Here is a 5,767-nt window from a genome sequence, read left to right on the forward strand (position 1 = left end):
TGTGTGTGTGTGTGTGTGTGTGTGTGTGTGTGTGTGTGTGTGTGTGTGTGTGTGTGTGGCGCGCGCGCGTGGCGCACGTGTGTGTGAATAGCGTTTCAAAATCTGGGTAAATTTCCTCGTTTGTTTTAAGAGATACACATCATGTGTGTATTGATATTATACTATATATTGCAGGTCTGTGTGCTGTAGTTAGGCTTTTCGGTACGGCCTGCCCTTCTGGCTTCTTCAATTCTGGTCGTTTTTGTTCAGAATGGCTTGTAAACTACAGCTCAACGACGACATTATAATATTAAGTGGCTGCTCCAGTAGTTTTACCTTCTGATTTCGGTGAAACTGTCTGCAAACTAGTCAAATAAAACGTAAAGTTTGTGCCATATATGGCCATTTTTTTTTTGGGGGGGGGGGTGTCTTGTTCTATGAATAGCGGATGGTTTAAGATTGTACAACTGCAGGCACGTCCCTTTTCTTTTCTTTCATCCTATTGTTTCAGTTGGTCTGTCTTGCTTTTCCCGTGCACTGAATGACCACCTCTGGGCCGAAGCGAATGGGGTTGTTGTTTTTTTCAAACTGTGACTCCCTATATAAATCATAACTTCTTCCCAGCGTCGGGTGTGCTTGACTGTGCATGCCTCATGCTGCTCAGCCAGCTGTTGATGGATTTTCCACCACGAAGCTCCCCTGTTTGACTATTGACTGACAATATCATCAATAAATTGTTATCATGATTCTTGATACATGTATTATCCTGAGGTATATGATAACAATTTATTATGAATCATCAGTCAAACTGGGGAGGATTTTTTGCTTTTAACCAAAAAGAAAAAAATTATAATAAAAACATTAAAATAAAATTTAAAAAAATTAATCAACAAAACACCTCCAGCTTGACTGTTAAAATATTTTTTTTTAAATGGTATCTTGATTATTGATATTATCTGGTCTGTGCTGTCATCGTCACTGTCAGTAATTTGTGTGTACCTTGTCTGATTTTGTTTTAATGTTTCTATAGACACGGGTGGTTCAAAGGTGCACTGTACTGATTCTACATGTTAAGTTGTTGACTTCATGTGTCAATCTTATCACAGCATTTATTTGACATGTGCAAGCAGCTGCAAGCGCCGTAAAACTTTTACCAAACTAAAGCTAACTTTATCATTTAAACAATCAATGTTTTAACGCTGCGCGCGGTGAAGGTTCAAGTAGATAATATCTGCTTTGACACCACAGAGTTGAGGGAGAGGGTGAGGTCTGAGTCTGAGCGGATGAGAGAAGGATCCACGGGGAGAGGAGAGAGAGAGAGAGAGAGAGAGAGAGAGAGAGAGAGAGAGAGAGAGAGAGAGAGAGGGGGATTCAGGCAGGCAGACAGGGAGAGAAGGAAGGGGGCGGGGATGTAAGACAAGAAAGAAGAAAGCCGGGTGGAGGATAGAGAGACAGACAGACAGACACACACATAGAGACAGACACACACACAGACACACTCACAGAAAGACACCCAGAGCAAGGGAGAGTGAAAGAAGGGAGGACGGATGTTATGAAGAAACCAGAGTAAAAGGGGGAAAATAATAGGGGAAACGAAGAGAGAAAGAGAAGGAGAGAGAGAAGGAGGGAGAGAGAGAAGGAGAGAGAGAGAAAGAGAGAGAGAGAAAGAGAGAGAGCAAGAGAGCAAGAGAGAGAGAGAGAGAGAGAGAGAGAGAGAGAGAGAGAGAGAGGGAGAGTAATCGAATTCTACGTACAAGAAGGATGACTTGATGACTTACCTTAATGAATGTAATTGGTTTTAGCTATTGAGTTGGAAAAAAAAAAACCCAGCGCGGGACGAGACAGAAACTTAGTCCTGGGTAACCCCGGCATGTCGGGGTTTTCGTTTTTCAGAGCCGGAATAAAATTATACGTTGAACGAGAAACCGAGAAACACATTAGAAGTGAGGTGAGGACAAAAGGATATGTATGGGGTTAAAAGGATATCTGTGTGGGTTTAGTGTTTAGGGTTGTTGTTGCTTTTTTTTTTTTGGGGGGGGGGGGGGGGGGCATTTGTGTGTCGGTTTTTTTTTAGTTCCCCGGATTTTTGGTTGTTTTTGGGAACCTCCCTTCCTTGCCCCCATTTTGGGGTTTTTTTGGGGGATGGATCCTTCTTTGGGGGGGGAATTTTTTTTTTTTGCCCCCCCCCCTTTTTTTGGCGTATTTTTTTTTTAAAAAAAATTTTCGGGGGGGGGGGGGGGGGGGGGGGCATTCCCTCCCCTTCCCCTTCCTCTTCCTTCCCCCCTCCTCCCCCTCCCTCCCCCCTACCCCGGACAAACTACAACAACCAAATCATGCGAAATAAGACAGTAATATACAGTCCCAAACATGCATATTATTTATATAATATACTCAGAGGTGAAATGATTAGTAATGTGGATTGCAGTAGACTGGCGAATTGTTAAGTGGCAGATCGTCAAGTAGAACAGAAACATCGTGTAGATAGTCAAGCTGAATTTGAACAGGAGCATCCCGATCAACCGTCAAATTGAACTGAAACATTGCGATAATAACTGTCAAATTGAACAGAAACATTCCGATAACTGTCAAGTTGAACAGAAACATTGCGACAGACCATCAAGTGGACCGACACCAACCATTAATTTTTAATCTGGCCTAATCCTTATATCATAGCGTGTTCCCAGGGACAGGTTGGCCACGGCATGGTGACCCAAGGGTAGGCGGGGTCAAGTCAAAGACTTTCGCGCTGTTTGCTTTTGGTCACGTGAGTTGGTTTATATATGACGTTGTCATAAGCTGGTATCATAATAGTTCCCACGCTCCCTCCCCTTTTGGGTGAGATCTTTCCTTTTGGATCTATACAAAATCCAGTTGTTGTTGTTCTTGGATTGTGACATAGCAATGCGTATATTGTAGTGTTAGAAAACAGCTTTTGTCACGATGACTTTACATGATTCTGCAGTGTACATTCAATAGATACTACGTTGTAATAGAATTAAGCTACCGGACTCGTAATCGTGAGGTTGCGAGTTCAATTCTAGGCTCAGCTCGGGCCGGCATTGTGTCCGTAATAAAGAAAGGCGCTTTACACGAATTTTTGCTCACTTCACCCAGGTTTTCTGAATAGGTGCTGGGCTATTGACAGCGAAAGATCTTATTGCCACCCCCCAAAAAAAAAAAAAATAAAATAAAATAAAATAAAATAAAAATCTGCACATCTTTCCACCCTTTGTAAATGAAACCCATCCCACCTCACCACGACCATAGGCAAACCCGAATTCCCCATTCAGACGCAAGGAAGGCGCTGACTTTTAGGTTAAGTAACAATTTTACGGCACTTGCAACACAATATTTATAAGTACCGAAGATTAGAAGTGTTACAAGGGTAACAGTAACAAACGCACACATTAAAAAAATAAGGAGGAGAGACCAGGACGATAGTCTGATAGTTATTTGATGGGAAAGAAGGAGCAAACAACACCAGAGCACCCTTCAATCACCCTGGACGCTGACTTTGATTGTTGGAGTTGAAACATACCAGGACGTGAGGGAAATCTTCCTTAATCAGGCTCTGGTCTCCAAATTGGCGCGGTCAGCAGACATCACAGAGCTTGTGGTTCTGTCTGTTTGGCGCATACATCTGATTTGTGATGTTCTTATACTACGTTGTGTGGATGTGGATGTTTGAGTAGGAATTAGGGAGGGGTGGGGAGAAGAAGAAGAAGAAGAAGAAGAAGAAGAAGAAGAAGAAGAAGAAGAAGAAGAAGAAGAAGAGGAAGGAGAGGAGGAAGGAACAGAGAGAGGATAGATAGATAGAGGAACAGAGAGAGCGATAGATAGATAGAGGTAAATAGACAAAGAGAGAGAAGAGAGAGAGAAAAAAAGAGAGAGAAAAAAAGCGAGAGAAAGAGAGAGAGAGCGAGAGAAAGAGAGAGAGAGAGAGAGAGAGAGAGAGAGAGAGAGAGAGAGAGAGAGAGAGAGAGAGAGAGAGAGAGAGTTGGGGGGGGGGGTCGCTTTGCCCTGGCATCCATTACTATATCGCCATATTTATCTCTGCGTAGTTGACGTAGATCTATGTGAGTTCTTGACTTTTGTCCAAAGGGTGCGCCATCAGTTCCATTGACCGACGTCTGTGGTGTAGCGGTTAGGCGTTTCGCTGTCGCACGCAGAAGATTGAGTTCGATCCCCGAGAGGAGAAAAATTTGTTTCGAGTATCTCTGTCTTTCTGCTGGGATGTAGTATCCCTCTCAGCTTGGTTTGCCTCTGACAGGCAGGGTCGGAAGCCTGCCTGTTAAATGATCTAAATTGTGTCGAAGGGACCAGTAAAATCAACAACACTGAAATACAATGTACATAAAAGGACGAATAAATGAATGACTGAACGAATGAATGAATGAAGTTCCATTGGTATCGGGCTGAGTTGCTTGGAAGGCGTTTCTGCTTCAAGTTAATGTTTTCGGTCGTTCTTGAAACTGGATTGTCTGAGGAGTTTTAATGGGTTTCCACCAAGGAGTTTAGAACTAAATTACTTTTAATCTCCTTGGTTTCCACCGATCTGGGTCATTCCTGTCGACAAATATAGATAGGCTATTACATTGGGGATCCTTCAAACCCGGATTTCGTTATAACTTAGACAAGACATTTTTACCGGCTGTTGCGAAAGCGTTTTACATGTATTCATGAGATTGATAGGCGACGCTTTCTCGTTTCTTCAGGAAAACTTTTCGCCTTTTGTTACATCACTCAACCCGGATTGGCCCTTACAGACACGGTCGAAGAAACCCTCCTCAGCCCGCCCCCTAAATGACCTAAATTGTGTCGACGGAGGTGTTAAACATTCCCAATCATTTATGTAAGCCAGGCACCACGTTTCGAATGCTTGGACAGAGGCTAGTTATATAAGTGACGTTACAATGAGGGACGAGTGGCGTCAGAACAGGGCTTTATCGGCAATTCCTGGATTTTACAATCGCTGCCCACTCCGCTGTCAAATTCGCTCAAGGAAGGACGAGAGAGCTTTGGGATCTTCTCGCCCTCGTCACTTTGTGTACTTATTGTCTCTCACAAGTTTATGGCGTTTCAGATAAGCTCAGTGGTTGAACGTTTCCGCCCCTGCTTGCTTTACTAACGTCCGGAAAAATTTGAGTGGCGAAGCGGGTGGTTGAAGGGTGTTTATCTCTGAAGCTTTTCTGTCTTTTTCTTTTGCTTTTTTTTCTTTCACTAAATGACTGTTATCACCGCCTTCTGTGGTGTAGTGGTAAGGCTCTTGGCTGTCGCGATAAAGACCAGAATTCGATTCCAAAGTGGAGAGAACATTCTTTTATCGAGTACCGTTATCTCGGTCTTTCTGCTAGGATGCATCCCTCTCAGCCCGAGTTGGTTCTGACAGGCAAGATCCGAATCCCGCCTCCAAAATGATCTAAATTTTGTCGATGGGGACGTAAAAAAATCACTAGATTAGAAAGATATTACTATTATTACCATTATGACGGTTATCATGTCGATGCACTTCTCTTTTCTCAACAAAATAGTTTCCCTTTGTTCAGTTATTGATAATACAGTTGGCTATTATCCAGGCGGACTGGCTGGCTCACAACAGAATTTTGGGAATTTTTTTTTTGTATGTCATGTGGGGAATTCTAAGGCCACATTGACTTGAACGGGGAAGGGAACTCATTCATATAAATAATGTTACATGTCACGAGGAAAGATACATCTTTCTCTGTCTGTCTGTCTGTCTGTCTGTCTGCCTGTCTGTCTGTCTGTCTGTCTGTCTGTCTGTCCGTCT

The 5,767-nt window shown here is 43.1% G+C and overlaps 1 protein-coding gene across 1 annotated transcript in view; it reads left to right on the forward strand.

The window, feature by feature from the left end:
- LOC101858660 overlaps positions 1-5,767 on the forward strand; it is a gene marked incomplete in the record, with an annotated part of 99,093 nt that overhangs the window by 1,594 nt on the left and 91,732 nt on the right.

Source organism: Aplysia californica, unplaced genomic scaffold (genome assembly GCF_000002075.1).
Source record: "Aplysia californica isolate F4 #8 unplaced genomic scaffold, AplCal3.0 scaffold00487, whole genome shotgun sequence".
Lineage (NCBI taxonomy): Eukaryota > Metazoa > Mollusca > Gastropoda > Aplysiida > Aplysiidae > Aplysia > Aplysia californica.